This window comes from Pleurodeles waltl, chromosome 5, assembly GCF_031143425.1.
Source record: "Pleurodeles waltl isolate 20211129_DDA chromosome 5, aPleWal1.hap1.20221129, whole genome shotgun sequence".
Taxonomy (NCBI): domain Eukaryota; kingdom Metazoa; phylum Chordata; class Amphibia; order Caudata; family Salamandridae; genus Pleurodeles; species Pleurodeles waltl.
This window is the reverse complement of record NC_090444.1, coordinates 1,146,662,962-1,146,679,881: the sequence shown is the minus strand read 5'-3', so window position 1 is coordinate 1,146,679,881 and position 16,920 is coordinate 1,146,662,962.

Below are 16,920 nucleotides of genomic sequence, written 5' to 3'. Positions count from 1 at the left end.
AAACCCAACTATGACATGGCTGATCTCACCCTGCTCATGGCAACAGATGAAGGACAGGAGGAAGAGAGTGACCCTCTCCCTGATCTCTTCTCTTCCACAGAACAAGATGCTCTAGTGGAAGGTGTATGTTTGGCAAATTGTCTTACTGCTGAGCAGAAAGACCACTGCATAAATCTCCTGGGTCAGTTTTCTGAACTCTTTTCAACTGTGCCAGGCACCACTTCTTGGTGTGAGCACACTATAGATACTGGAGATAGCTTGCCTGTCAAAAGTAAGATCTATAGGCAGCCTGACCATGTCAGGGACTGCATAAAACAAGAAGGTCAGAAAATGCTTGAACTGGGAGTGGTTGAGCACTCTGAAAGTCCATGGGCCTCTCCTGTGGTACTCGTACCAAAACCTCATTCCAAAAATGGGAAAAAGGAAATGAAATTTTGTGTGGATTACAGAGGTCTCAACCAGGTAACTAAAACTGATGCTCACCCTATACCCAGGGCAGATGAGCTAATAGATACACTGGCATCTGCCAAGTATCTAAGCACCTTTGATTTGACTGCAGGGTATTGGCAGATCAAGTTATCAGAGGATGCTAAAACAAAAACAGCATTTTCAACTATTGCAGGGCACTACCAATTTACAGTAATGCACTTTGGTTTGAAAAATGCACCTGCCACTTTTCAGAGGTTGGTGAATACAGTCCTGCAAGGGTTGGAGGCTTTTAGTGCAGCATATCTAGATGATATAGCTGTCTTTAGCTCCACCTGGGATGATCACCTGGTCCACCTGTGGAAGGTTTTAGAGGCCCTGCAAAAGGCAGGCCTCACTATCAAGGCTTCAAAGTGCCAGATAGGGCAGGGGAAAGTGGTTTATCTGGGACACCTTGTAGGTGGAGAACAGATTGCACCACTTCAGGGGAAAATCCATACTATTATAGATTGTGTTCCCCCTACAACTCAGACCCAGGTGAGAGCCTTCTTAGGCCTCACTGGGTATTACAGGAGGTTCATAAAGAACTATGGCTCCATAGCAGCCCCTCTTAATGACCTCACTTCAAAGAAAATGCCTAAAAAGGTATTATGGACAGCTAGCTGTCAAAAAACTTTTGAGGAGCTGAAACAGGCCATGTGCTCTGCACCTGTCCTAAAAAGCCCATGTTACTCCAAGAAATTCATTGTTCAAACTGACACATCTGAATTAGGGGTAGGGGCAGTCTTATCACAACTCAATTCTGAGGGCCAGGATCAACCTGTTGCTTTTATCAGCAGGAGGTTGACCCCTAGAGAAAAGCGTTGGTCTGCCATAGAGAGGGAGGCCTTTGCTGTGGTCTGGGCACTGAAGAAGTTGAGGCCATACCTGTTTGGCACTCACTTCATTGTTCAGACAGACCACAAACCTCTACTTTGGCTAAAACAAATGAAAGGTGAAAACCCTAAATTGTAGAGGTGGTCCATATCTCTACAGGGAATGGACTATACAGTGGAACATAGACCTGGGAGTACCGACTCCAATGCAAATTGACTCTCCAGATATTTCCACTTAGACAATGAAGACTCATCAGGTCATGGCTAGTCTTATTGTCCTTCGTTTGGGGGGGGGGGGTTGTGTAGGAAAGTACCATCTTGCCTGGCATGTTACCCCCATATTTCACTGTATATATGTTGTTTTAGTTGTATGTGTCACTGGGACCCTGCCAGCCAGGGCCCCAGTGCTCATAAGTGTGCCCTGTATGCGTTCCCTGTGTGATGACTAACTGTCTCACTGAGGCTCTGCTAACCAGAACCTCAGTGGTTACGCTCTCTCTTTGCTTTCCAAATTGTCACTAACAGGCTAGTGACCAATTTCACCAATTCACATTGGCATACTGGAACACCCTTATAATTCCCTAGTATATGGTACTGAGGTACCCAGTGTATTGGGGTTCCAGGAGATCCCTATGGGCTGCAGCATTTCTTTTGCCACCCATAGGGAGCTCTGACAATTCTTACACAGGCCTGCCATTGCAGCCTGAGTGAAATAACGTCCACATTATTTCACAGCCATTTACCACTGCACTTAAGTAACTTATAAGTCACCTATATGTCTAACCTTTACCTGGTAAAGGTTGGGTGCGAAGTTACTTAGTGTGTGGGCACCCTGGCACTAGCCAAGGTGCCCCCACATTGTTCAGGGCAAATTCCCCGGACTTTGTGAGTGCAGGGACACCATTACACGTGTGCACTGTACATAGGTCACTACCTATGTACAGCTTCACAATGGTAACTCCGAACATGGCCATGTAACATGTCTAAGATCATTAATGATCATTCTGGCATTGGGGTGACAATTCCATGATCCCCCGAGTCTCTAGCACAGACCCGGGTACTGCCAAACTACCTTTCCCGGGGTTTCACTGCAGCTGCTGCTGCTGCCAACCCCTCAGACAGGTTTCTGCCCTCCTGGGGTCCAGCCAGGCTTGGCCCTGGAAGGTAGAACAAAGGACTTCCTCAGAGAGAGGGTGTTACACCCTCTCCCTTTGGTAAAAAGTGTCAGGGCTGGGGAGGAGTAGCCTCCCCCAGCCTCTGGAAATGCTTTGATGGTCACAGATGGTGCCCATCTCTGCATAAGCCAGTCTACACCGGTTCAGGGATCCCCCAGCCCTGCTCTGGCGCGAAACTGGACAAAGGGGAGTGACCACTCTCCTGACCTGCACCTCCCCTGGGAGGTGCCCAGAGCTCCTCCAGTGTGCTCCAGACCTCTGCCATCTTGGAAACAGAGGTGCTGCTGGCACACTGGACTGCTCTGAGTGGCCAGTGCCAGCAGGTGACGTCAGAGACTCCTTCTGATAGGCTCTTGCCTGTGTTGCTAGCCTATCCTCCTTCCTAAGTAGCCAAAACTCCTTTTCTGGCTATTTAGGGTCTCTGCTTTGGGGAATTCTTTAGGTAACGAATGCAAGAGCTCATCAGAGTTCCTCTGCATCTCTCTCTTCACCTTCTGCCAAGGAATCGACCGCTGACTGCTCTGGACGCCTGCAAAATCGCAACAAAGTAGCAAAGACGACTACTGCCACCTTGTATTGTTGATCCGGCCACCTTCTCAACTGTTTTCCTGGTGGTGCATGCTGTGGGGGTAGTCTGCCTCCTCTCTGCACTAGAAGCTCCAAAGAAATCTCTTGTGGGTCGACGGAATCTTACCCCTGTAACCGCAGGCAACAAAAGACTGCATCACCGGTCCTCTGTGTCCCCTCTCAGCACGATGAGCGTGGTCCCTGGAACTCAGCAACTCTGTCCAAGTGACTCCCACAGTCCAGCGACTCTTCAGTCCAAGTTTGGTGGAGGTAAGTCCTTGCCTCCCCACGCTAGACTGCATTGCTGGGTACCGCGTGATTTGCAGCTGCTCCAGTTCCTGTGCACTCTTCCAGGATTTCCTTTGTGCACAGCCAAGCCTGGGTCCCCGACACTCTAACCTGCAGTGCACAACCTCCTGAGTTGTCCTCCGGCGTCGTGGGATCTTCTTTTGTGACTTCGGGTGAGCTCCGGTTCACTCTTCTTTGCAGTGCCTGTTCTGGCACTTCTGCGGGTGCTGCCTGCTTCTGAGAGGGCTCCTTGTCTTGCTGGGCACCCCCTCTGTCTCCTCACGGAACTGGCAACATCCTGGTCCCTACTGGGCCACAGCAGCATCCAAAAACCCTAACCGCGACCCTTGCAGCTAGCAAGGCTTGTTTGCGGTCTTTCTGCGTGGGAACACCTTTGCAAGCTTCTTCACGATGTGGGACATCCACCCTCCAAATGGGAAGTTCCTAGTCCTCTTTGTTCTTGCAGAATCCACAGCTTCTACCATCCGGTGGCAGCTTCTTTGCACCCTCAGCTGGCATTTCCTGGGCATCTGCCCAATCTCGACTTTGTCGCGACTCTTGGACTTGGTCCCCTTGTTCCACAGGTACTTTCGTCCGGAAATCCATCGTTGTTGCATTGCTGGTGTTGGTCTTCCTTGCAGAATTCCCCTATCACGACTTCTGTGCTCTCTGGGGAACTTAGGTGCACTTTACACCTACTTTTCAGGGTCTTGGGGTGGGCTATTTTTCTAACCCTCACTGTTTTCTTACAGTCCCAGCGACCCTCTACAAGCTCACATAGGTTTGGGGTCCATTCGTGGTTTGCATTCCACTTTTGGAGTATATGGTTTGTGTTGCCCCTATACCTATGTGCTCTCATTGCAATCTATTGTGACTGTACATTGCTTGCATTGCTTTCTATTGCTATTACCGCATATTTTTGGTATTGTGTACATATATCTTGTGTATATTTGCTATCCTCATACTGAGGGTACTCACTGAGATACTTTTGGCATATTGTCATAAAAATAAAGTACCTTTATTTTTAGTATATCTGTGTATTGTGTTTTCTTATGATATTGTGCATATGACACCAGTGGTATAGTAGGAGCTTTGCATGTCTCCTTGTTCAGCCTAAGCTGCTCTGCTAAGCTACCTTTTCTATCAGCCTAAGCTGCTAGAACACCTCTTCTACACTAACAAGGGATACCTGGACCTGGTGCAGAGTGTAAGTACCCCTTGGTACCCACTACAAACCAGGCCAGCCTCCTACACTAAGTGATAGTCGTACATGACTCAACAAACCTCTGACCTGCATTGTTAACATGTATCGACATGTGGACTCCATCTCAGTACTGGGACACTAACACTTCGTTCTCGTTGCATTCAACCTGGCCACAAACATTGCATGCAGCACGCCAACACATCTGCTACTGTCACTCAGGAGCATTCTACTATACACATATGTCAATGTGATACTCACCAACAGGGCCACCGATCACCACACCCAGGTGGTCCAGCAGATCCTGCTTTCTGGCCACCAGGTCAGCCCAGTGATGCTTTAGCTGGTGCTCATTATGGCTGGTATGGTACACCCTCTTCAGGTGGTGGAGCACCTTGCCTCACTACAGCCGCCTCGCTTCCGTCTGATACCCCTGTATCACCCTGCCACGCATCTCGAGCTTCATAGATAGGAAGTGGCACACCAGCCACACAAAGCCCTCAAGCTCCTCCTCCCCCATTCGTGTTAGCCTCGCCCTTCCTGACATGTCCCTCAACCACAATTTCAAACAGTAAATATTGAAACAATTAAATGACAATAAAGGAAACTTACTGCCCAAACTTAAGAACCCCAACTAATCTAATACCCAGACACCCCACAGTACAAATACAAAAGGAAATACAGTAAACTACACAAAATCAAATACACTGTTACAAGTAACAAACAGATTTCACGACAGACACAACAAGAGAGACACTACAAGATACAATATTCGCCTACAACACACCAGCAACACCGAGACAGTCACATAGTCAACAAATGCACAGACTATAAAGTGAAAGTGAATACACCCACTGTACCATGCCTGTAAATAGGATTTCCTATTACATCACTTCCTGTCCCCTTGCGACACATATTACGTCATGCGTGTATTTTTTTGTCGCATAAGATTTTTGCGTGACTATTTTCGATGCTTTAACTACATGTGCGGTGTTGGAAAATGGGTTATTGGTAAGGGCAGGTAGGTACCTACACTTAGCAACAGGCCACCAACCTCCACTTAGGTCCAGTTAGGTCTCAGTAAATTAAAACCAGCTCAACCCTTGGTAGCTTGGCAACGAGCGACAAGGCTTAACTTAGGAGACAGAGTGTGAAGCATTCAACTATCACAAAACAGTAATTAAATAAAACACAGGAAACATTTAAAAATCCAAAACCAATTTATAAAAATAGATTATATTTTTATCTTTTAAAATGACACAAAAACGAATACAATCGGATAAGGGGAACCGGAGATATGAATTTTTAAAGAATTATTGTTTTTTTAGTGCCTAGAAACAAAAAGCGCCAATCGGGTTGTCTGGGTGCACCTCGACTGGGGCAAAGTCAAAGTTTAAGGCCGACCGCGATGGAGCCCTGCTCGGCTACAGGCCGCAGGGGGCCTCGGTTAAAAGTTTACCTTCACACAGTCTCTTTTCTGAAGATTTTCTTCAGCGGGACGAACCTGCCAGTCCGATCCGACCTCCTGGAGCCCTTCTCCGGATACGCGTCGCGGGAATCCTCTGTGGAGATTTTTACCTTCGGACTTAGTCGTTTTTCCGAGGTGAAACTCCTTCGACCAGGGTAAACCTGGATCTTGATCCGATGTCCCTGGAGCCCTCCCCGGATACGCTGGCTGGGAGGTCCCGGTCAACTTTTTACCTTCGGACTTTGTGTCTTTTTCTGAGATTTTCTTTACTGAGACGAACCAGCAAATCAGGCCGGGTCGCGGTTGAGGCAAGCCGGCTAGAGTTGCCGCGGCGGGTCGGTCCCTCTATGAAGGTTTTTTTCAAAACTTCTCCAAACTTCTCCAAACTTCTGGGGCTTCTCTCAAATGTCCTCTTAAGGTTCTTTCACAGCTCACCCCAAGGGTCTAGAAGTTCTGAGATGGTCCTTGGGGGGTGCGGACTACAACTCCCAGAATGCACCTGGTGCAAACTCCTTTTTGGCCAATGGGCAGTGGTGAGCTGGTTGATTTCTTCAGGAGTTGGTGCAGGGGACTCTGGTTAGCAATTTTCCACCTGTAGCAAACAGGGAGTCCCTCCTTGAACCAGGTGAAGCCAGGCCTTCTTGTGGTGAAGCCCAAGTGTGGAGCTGGTGCAGTCCTTCTGAGTGCAGGTTCCAGGTGCAGCCCAGGGGTCCAGCAGGGTAGTCCTTCTTCTCCTTTGGTTCTTCCTTGTTGGAATCTGGTGGGGATCTCAGGTGTGGGTGCAGGTCTGCCAGTTTTATCCTTGCTCCTGGGTGAAAAGCAGGGGGGTCCTGGTTCTCCAATCAGGTGCAGGGTCCTTCTCCCTGTGATGACCACTTCCTGGGAAGTGTGGCAAAAATAAATCCCAGGAGGCAACATTCTTCAAAAATCCATCATGGCTGAATCTGATTTTTGGAGGTTACATCTGGCTGAGCCCACCCACTGGTGTGGCTAAAAATCATAAACACACCCCTCTCCTGCCCCCTCCTAATCTAATCAAGGGGGCACCTAGTTGTCTGGGGTTGCAGGATGTGGGGGTGTTGCTGGTAGCTCCAAATGTCCTTCTCTGCCTTTGAAGACCAGTTTGGCAGCCCTCCCCCTTCCTGCCTCACCATATGCTGAGGGGGGATTCCCTCCCACAGGCACATTCCTTTGTGTGAAGCCAGGCCACTTCACACCTCATCAAGGCTGCCAGAGGCTGGCCAATCAGAGCACAGCAGCAAAAACAATGCAGGGCTGAAATTGGCAACTTTTCAGGTAAAGTTTAAAACTCTTTACCTGAACAAGTTATATTAAGTCCAACAACTACTGTAGAAGTTGTTGGGTTTATTATAACAATTAATTTCCATCATTTAAGGGGACTTTCAAAATTAATATAAAGTCTCCCCATTCTAGCCTATGAAGGCCATTTAATACCATGAGTTGAAACAATTTTGGCTGTTTTACCTCACCAAGGCTTATAAAACTACTTTTATAATGTCCCTGCTTATAGTTACATGGCACCCAGCCCTAGGGGCACATACGGCACACCTTAGGGGTGACTTATATGTAAAAATAAGATAGTTTAACACTTTGGAACTACTTTTAATTCCAAAGTCGAATTTTCATATAACTTTAATTTGAAAGCAGCCAGCAAGGCAGGCCTGCCTTTAAAATTACACTGGACACTTCAGCAGTGCACCTATGGGTGCACTACCTATGCTGTGGTCCCTAAACCTACATGCCCTACCATATACTAGGGACTTATAGGTAGGTTAACTTAGCCAATTATAATTAGCCTAATTTGCATATCCACTTTACACAGAGCACGGGCCCTGGGACTGGTAAGCAGTACACAGGGCACAGCCAAGAGTCGGTAACCACCAGTACCTGTCCAAAAAGTGTGGGGGTGACCAGGGCAAAAAGGAGGACTTTCCTACATGCGGCAATATACAATGCATCACATGTAGACTTCGATTTCACTGGATAACTGCATGAGTGTACTGCGCGGGTGGAATTCATGCTAAGGGCCCATGTATCAGTAGTTTGCATTTGCAGGTCTTTTCGATGCATTAGTGTCAAAACTTTTGACTCTATCTGTGATTGCGTTATTTTATTATATTTACCATGGATGCACCCTGAATCAACATGCAAATAGGATGGTAAGGGCTGCAGTGTGTAATATAGTGTATGGCCACAAGTGGTAGAGCATGCAACTTTGTGAGTTGGGTGTGTATGGTCTGTAACAACGATGTGTGTGTTTCTGAAGAAACAGCTTGCAATACTTTGGACGTCATGCCTATGTATGAATGTGTGCCAAATGTGTATCCACATTTGATGGCAGTCAGTGATCTACAACAGTCATGGTATGTGTTTGTGAAATGTGTTCACTCATGTGATGTGTGTAGTTGTTTGACGTAGAGGACATTACATTTCAGACAACAAACAACTGTGGCATCTTGAGGATGGTTGATGAGTGCTATGTAGGATCTGTTACTCCTCATATGTCACTAATTGTTGGTTATGAGTTCATGTGACTTGTGTGTGGACTACACAAATGTCTGACATGTGTACATGTTGGTGCGTACTGTGTTTGAAAAACTGTGCCTAAATTCCACCCATAAAATGTTTTGTACACGTCAGTTTGACTCATTACAATTAGCTATGTTACCTGTGTTGCTGTGGTGAACCTGCTGCCCTAGCTGCATGTATTCACATAATTTCAGATGTGCATTCCACATAAGTGGCCAGTCCAAGTGTGTGGGCATGTGTACCCTGTGTCAGGATTGGGCTCCATGGCAGTGGCAGGACTGATTTCCAGGGATCGACTACATAGGTAAAGTGTTGTGACCATTGATCATCATGCCTGGGACACTCACGCTATCCACTGTCACAAATTATGCCCCCCCTTTTCACACAAGCTCCTTGCAGACATAGCAAGTGTCACACTTAGTAATGTCAGGGGTCTGTTCATACATTCCTGTACTTCTGATGTTTCACATCCACTGCCTCATGTAAGGGGTCCGTGTTTACCTTATGATTGGAGATGTCTTAGTTGTGTGTCATGTGCTACAGTTGAACATGTTGGCAACATGGATGTGGCCCCTCCATTACTCCAGTCAATCTAACTAACAAACTCTCATATCCGCAACTCAAATTAACTCATAATAATACTAAAACTGTACTCCTTATTAAATTATACTAATCCATCACTAATTCTTGTTGGGTACCGGAGTAGCGTGCTACTCATCGAAAAGCGCTTCGACGCCTCGTCAGGGGTAGTAAGCGCTATATAAATACGATTACAATTACAATTACAATATGTTGTGGTCCATTGATTGTGTCTTTCATTTGTGACATTCAAGAGATGAGTGTGTGATGGTTGCTGTACAATCATATGCACCACCTGTGATGTTGCATCAGAAGTATTCAGATTTATATTTGTGACATGCTCCCTGAGGTAATACTCACATTCCTAAGGTACATGTGATATTGAATGAAGACACCAGAGCAAGATTGTGTGATCAAGTAAGGTGGTTATTTACATATCTTAACAAGGTGTGTAGAGTGACTATAAAGTGAAAAAGTTGTGTACAATTTGCTGTCTGCGGCGCTTTCCTGTAGCTGTGTTCTGCTGTTCCCCCTCATTTTCCCTGCCACCGTCCTCCTACTCCTCCTCTTCCTCCTCAGGCAGTTCTTGGTCCGGCTCATATAATGGGATGTTCATCCTCACACAAATGTTGTGCTTGATAGCACAGGTCAGCATAATTTTACACACAATGGCCCTCATTACAACCCTGGCGGTTGGTGTTAAAGTAGCGGTAATACCGCAAACAGGCCAGCGAAAAAAAAAAGGGATTACGACCGTGGCGGAAACCGCCAACATAGACAGCCACTTTAACACCCCGACCGCCTCAGCGGTAGAAACAAACACTGCGGCGGTAACCACCAACAGACAGGCAGAAGACAATGTACCGCCCACACTATTATGACACACCAATCCGCCACCTTTTCCGGGGCGGAACCAACGCTATCAAAAGCGCGGCAGAAACAGTACACAGAAGGGAAAACACTCACCTCTCGACACCCCCACGTGGAACCAGGACGCCATGGAGCCCGAATTGCAGATACTGCCGATGCTGGTCTTCCTTCTCTTCTATCAGGAGCACCAAAGACGGCGGCAACGGCCACAGTGAGTACTGCACCTACAACACAGGGGAGGGGGGAGGAAAAAGAGAGTGACACACACACTCAACATGTAACACCCCCACCCTCACCACCATACACAAAAATACATGCTGCAACATTACATATACACTCCCCCACCCCCTGGAAGAAGGAAAGGACAAAAGGAAATGATTTGAACGAATGTAATCATGTGAAATCTCATTATCAAAATTCAAAATCCGATATATACAATTATGTATACCAACTACACAAGTACGGATAGTGCACCAATCATTGTCCGTCGACCACTGGGCCCAAAATGCATGGGCGAGGCCCACACATGATACCTGACTGGAAACGGAGAGAACACTGTTGGGGCATCAGATCGAAAATATACAGGCACCTCAGGGGGAGGGAGGGTGGGGGCACCTCAGCCTGATGAACGCACAATACCACTGCTGCACGAGGTGGCTCCATGCCCATTGAGGTATCCTGGGGAGTGCAAAGCCACAGTCTGTCAAGTCTCTCCAGTGGGTGTTTGCCTACTGCTTTATCCTGGGGAGTGCACAGCCACAGTCTCTCAAGTTTTTCCAGTGGGTGGGTTGCCCACTGCTTTATTCTGGGGAGTGCAAAGCCACGTTCTCTCAAGTGGATAACAGTCCCCACTGGTTCTGGGGGGGGCTTTGTGCCCAGAGTGCTTTATCCTGCCCAGGACAGAGATAGTGGATGTATTTCTCCACTGGTTCTGGAGGGGGCTTTGTGCCCAGAGTGCTTCATCCTGCCAAGGAAAGAGGTAGTGGATGTGAATCTCCACTTGTTCTGGAGGGGGCTTTGTGCCCAGAGTGCTTCATCCTGCCAAGGACAGAGGTAGTGGGTGTATTTCTCCACTGGTTCTGGAGGGGGCTTTGTGCCCAGAGTGCTTTATCCTGCCAAGGACAGAGGTAGTGGATGTGAATTCCCACTGGTCCTGGAGGGGGCTGTGTGCCCAGAGTGCTTCATCCTGCCAAGGACAGAGGTAGTAGATGTATTTCTCCACTGGTTCTGGAGGGGGCTTTGTGCCCAGAGTGCTTCATCCTGCCAAGGACAGAGGTAGTGGATGTGAATCTCCTCTGGTTCTGGAGGGGGCTTTGTGCCCAGAGTGCTTCATCCTGCCAAGGACAAAGGTAGTAGATGTATTTCTCCACTGGTTCTGGAGGGGGCGTGGTGCCCAGAGTGCTTCATCCTGCCAAGGGCAGAGGTAGAGGATGTGAATCTCCACTGGTTCTGGAGGGGGCTTTGTGCCCAGAGTGCTTCATCCTGCCAAGGACAGAGGTAATGGATGTGAATCTCCACTGGTTCTGGAGGGGAGGCTTTGTGCCCAGAGTGCTTCATCCTGCCAAGGACAGAGTTAGAGGATGTGAATCTCCACTGGTTCTGGAGGGGGCTTTGTGCCCAGAGTGCTTCATCCGGCCAAGGACAGAGATAGTGGATGTGAATCTCCACTGGTTCTGGGGGGAGGGGCTTTGAGCCCAGAGTGCTTCATCCTGCCAAGGACAGAGGTCGTGGATGTATTTCTCTACTGGTTCTGGAGGGGGCTTTGTGCCCAGAGTGCTTCATCCTGCCAAGGACAGAGGTAGTGGATGTGAATCTCCACTGGTTCTGGAGGGGGCTTTGTGCCCAGAGTGCTTCATCCTGCCAAGGACAGAGGTAGTGGATGTATTTCTCCACTGGTTCTGGAGGGGGCTTTGTGCCCAGAGTGCTTCATCCTGCCAAGGACAGAGGTAGTGGGTGTATTTCTCTACTGGTTCTGGAGGGGGCTTTGTGCCCAGAGTGCTTCATCCTGCAAAGGACAGAGGAAGTGGATGTATTTCTCCACTGGTTCTGGAGGGGGCTTTGTGCCCAGAGTGCTCCACGTGCAGTGTGGGGGTACAATTCACTCACCTGGGTGTGCGTGGCACGACATTGGCGAGGTACAGGTAGCATGATATGCCATGGAGGCTGCGACATACCCCACACTGCTGCGGCTTCGCCTTCCACCTGCAGGTGCCAACAGTGATGACAGTAATGCTTCATGGAAGCTGCCCAGGGTCCTGCAACTCTCCTCCAGCCTCGGATGACTGACCACTGGGGATGGTAGGCATGTCAGCGGTGGTGCCACTGTCCGAGGACGTCACGGGGCCGCTGGCAGTGCTTGCGGCGGTGTCTATGATGGCGGTTCTGGCGGCGGGGTCTGTGGTGGGGGTGCTTGCGGCAGGGTCTGTGGCGGCGGTGCTGGCGGCGGGGTCTGTGGCGGCAGTGCTTGCGGCGGTGTCTGTGTCAGCACCTGCTGAGGTAGAAAGTAGGATGTCTCCTGCAGCCTAGAATGGCTGCCCATCGGGGAAGAGGCTGGGAACTATCGCAGCGGCTGTAGATGTGCCGGAGGCGGTGCAGGTGGCAGAGCATGTGGCGGTGCAGGTGGCGGTGTTCACCGCCATACAGGTTGGTGTGGACGTGGACAGAAGGTGTGACACTGGTCCCCCCAGTCAGTGCCACCATGCCCTCTCCTGACCTGCCCTTCTGTTTTTGGCCCTTCCTCACCTTTGATGGTGGCGCAGTTGTCTTGCTACTATCCCCTTTCGTTTTCGCAGAGCCCTTGGTGGATGGTGGTTTCGGCTTCTCTCCGGGATGTGGGCACCTTTTTCACCTTGGCAGGTGGCGGAATGTCCTTGCCCTCTCTATGTGGCACACTGGCAGCCCTGATGGGTGGCGCACTCCATGACCCCGCAGTTGCTGGCACCACTGTGCCTGGGGATGTGGTGGCTGAGGTACTGGGATGGGACCTGGAAAGCCTGGCCCTAGGGGAAGGACGGGGGGGAGGTGCAGGGAAGAGGTCAATGTTAGCCAGGAAACGTTTTTTAGACACACAGGGACGGGTAGATGGAGGGGGTTTGGGAGTGGAAGAAGAGGTAGTGGTTGTAGGCGGTGTATGTTTGCTGAATTAGGGTGAAGGTGCATGGGCTGGAGACTGTTGTGAGGTGGATGGCTGTTGGGTGGGTGTGTGCCTGAGTTTGTGTACTTTGGGAGGAGGGCTCACAGACACACTGGTAGAGGACACTGGGGATGTATGAATGGTAGTGGGGGTGGTGATTGCACGTGAGCAGTGTGTGGTGATGGGCGTGCTGGTGATGGAGGTAATGGCTGAGGATGTAGTGCATGCAGGTGTGAGTGGAGACGAGACTGGGAGGGAGGAGGGAGACGTGGAGGAGGGGGACACTGTGGAGGAAGTGGATGTTGGTATGTGTGCATGGGTATGGTGCTTGTGTGAGTGCCTGTTGGATGTGTGGTGCTTATGTTTGCCTGAGCCACTTTTGTCTGTTGATGTGTGTGCATGCTGGTCTGATGGTGTGCTTAGGATAGGCTGAGGTACAGGGGATTGGTTCTGGGTGGAGGAGGTTGGAGGGGGGAGGCTGGACACAGGGTCAATGGCTGCCATCAGTGCTGAGGCCAGAGCCTGAAATGCTCTCTGTTGGGCTGCCTGGCCAGAATGAATGCCCTCCAGGTATGCATTTGTTTGTTGCAAATGCCTCTCAACTGCCTGGATGGCATTCAGAATGGTAGACTGACCAACAGTGAGGGATCTCAGGAGGTCAATAGCCTCCTCACTGAGGGCAGCAGGGCTGACTGGGGCAGGGCCTGAGGTGCCTGGGGCAAAGGAGATGCTCACCCTCCTGGGTGAGCGGGTATGGGACACACGCTGAGGGGCTGCTGGGAGGGCGGTGCTGGTGGGGGGGCGGGGGGGTGGGAGCTGTACCTGTTGATGCGGTGGGCACAGAGGGGCCTGCCACCGCAAGGGAGCTCCCATCACAGGAGGAGTCGCTGTCGCTGGTCTCTGCTCCTGTCCCCGCCGTGGAGCTCCCCTCGCCCTCCGTCCCACTAGTGGCGTCAGACTCCGTTGCTTCACCCTCCAGGGCCGAGTGGGGTGCAGCTCCCTCCTGCTCCGGTGCCAATGCTCCTCTGCCTGATGATGCTATTGCACACAAGAACAGGGAGACCACAAAAAGAAAAGGGGGGAGACAGAAGAAAGACATGTTCAGTGCATGCAACACCACTACCGTTGGCGGACACAACACACATGGAGCAGCCCTCTGCACTACGCCATGCACTTATAGTTCCTAGATTTTTCACATGCCCCTGGGGTACGAGGCCTAAGACCAATTGCTGTACACCTGGAAGTCACAGGAGCCTGACTAGGTGTAGATGGCTCTTACCACTAGTGGGGTTGGGGTGCCACATAGCCTGCCTCACAAGGGACCTTGCCTACCAAGATCGCCCTGGCCTAGGGGAACCCACTGGCCACCTACCCCACCCAGACACCTCGTAATGCACGCAGAGTCAGCTGAATGAGAGTGTACTCACCCCATTGTGGCTGCTGTGATGCCCTCAAGCGCCCATCCAACTCCGGATAGGCCACCGCCAGGATCCAGAACATCAGGGGGGTCATGGTGGGACGGGCACCCTTTCCACGTTGGGAGGCCATCCCCAGCTGGGCCTCCGCTGTCTTCTTGCTACAGCAGCGCAGGTCCTCCCATCTTTTACAGCAGTGGGTGCTCCGTCTGTGGTAAACCCCCAGGGTCCGGAAGTCCTTGGCGATGGCACGCCAAACAGCCTTCTTCTGGTGGGCACTGACCTAGAGGAATGGTACAGGGGGAAAGGACATTATTCACCCGGCCGGACCGTCATACTCATTGCCGACCAGTTACCACCCATGTCATGATGCACATACACTCACCATCCACACATGCAGGCCTCAGCCCCCGCCGTTTCTTCCAGCCACACCACTCAAAGCAGGCATTGCCCATTCAGCATGCTCACAGTGTACTCACCTGTTTGTCTGGAGGACCGTACATTTGAGTGTACTGGGAGAGGACCCCATCTACTAGTTTCTCCAACTCCTCCAAAGTGAAGGCAGGGGCCCTTTCCCCAGACACTGTAGCTATCGTCTCTTCCAGACACAGGTCACAGCAGCACTTGCAGTGTAGGTCCTCTCCTGTTGAAGGTCAGGTATTGTAGGAGGCTGGACTGGCTTGTAGTGAGTACCAAGGGGTACTTGCACCTTGCACCAGGCCCAGTTATCCCTTATTAGTGTATAGGGTGTCTAGCAGCTTAGGCTGATAGATAATGGTAGCTTAGCAAAGCAGCTCAGGCTGAACTAGGAGACGTGTGAAGCTACTACAGTACCACTTACTGTCATATGCACAATATCATAAGAAAACACAATACAAAGTTATACTAAAAATAAAGGTACTTTATTTTTATGGCAATATGCCAAAGTATCTTAGAGTGTACCCTCAGTGAGAGGATAGGAAATATACACAAGATATATATACACAATAGCAAAAATATGCAGTATAGTCTTAGAAAACAGTGCAAACAATGTATAGTTACAATAGGATGCAATGGGGAAACATAGGGATAGGGGCAACACAAACCATATACTCCAAAAGTGGAATGCGAACCACGAATGGACCCCAAACCTATGTGACCTTGTAGAGGGTCGCTGGGACTATTAGATAATAGTGAGAGTTAGAAAGATAACCCTCCCCAAGACCCTGAAAAGTGAGTGCAAAGTGCACTAAAGTTCCCCTAAGGACAAAATAGTCGTGTTAGAGGGAAAATGCAAGGAAAACACAAATCAGCAATGCAACAACGATGGATTCCTGACTGAGGGTACCTGTGGAACAAGGGGACCAAGTCCAAAAGTCACAAGCAATTCGGAGATGGGCAGATGCCCAAGAAATGCCAGCGGTTGGTGCAAAGAAGCTCTTACTAGGCTGAAGAACTGTGAATACTGCAGGAACGACACGGGCTAGAGACTTCCCCTTTGGAGGATGGATCCCCCACGCCTTGGAGAGTCGTGCAGAAGTGTTTTCCCGCCGGATGGACGCCAACAAGCCTTGCTACACGCAAATCGTGCATTTGGCGTTTTTGGACGCTGCTGGGGCCCAGGAGGGACCAGGAGGTCGCAAATTGGACCTGCAGAGAGAGGGGACGTCGAGCAAGACAAAGAGCCCTCACTGAAGCAGGTAGCACCCGGAGAAGTGCCAGAAACAGGCACTATGAGGATGCGTGAAACGGTGCTCGCCGAAGTTGCACAAAGGAGTCCCACGTCGCCGGAGACCAACTTAGAAAGTCGTGCAATGCAGGTTAGAGTGCCGTGGACCCAGGCGTGGCTGTGCACGAAGGATTTCCGCCGGAAGTGCACAGGGGCCGGAGTAGCTTGCAAAGTCGCGGTTCCCAGCAATGCAGCCCAGCGAGGTGAGGCAAGGACTTACCTCCACCAAACTTGGGCTGAAGAGTCACTGGACTGTGAGGGTCACTTGGACGGTGTCGCTGGATTCGAGGGACCTCGCTCGTCGTGCTGAGAGGAGACCCAAGGGACCGGTAATGCAGCTTTTTGGTGCCTGCGGTTGCAGGGGGAAGATTCCGTCGACCCACGGGAGATTTCTTCTGAGCTTCTGGTGCAGAGAGGAGGCAGACTACCCCCACAGCATGCACAAGCAGGAAAACAGTCGAGAAGGCGGCAGGATCAGCGTTACAGAGTTGCAGTAGTCGTCTTTGCTACTATGTTGCAGGTTTGCAGGCTTCCAGCGCGGTCAGCGGTCGATTCCTTATCAGAAGGTGAAGAGGGAGATGCAGAGGAACTCGGCTGAGCTCATGCATTCGTTATCTAAAGTTTCCCCAGAGACAGAGACCCTAAATAGCCAGAAAAGAGGGTTT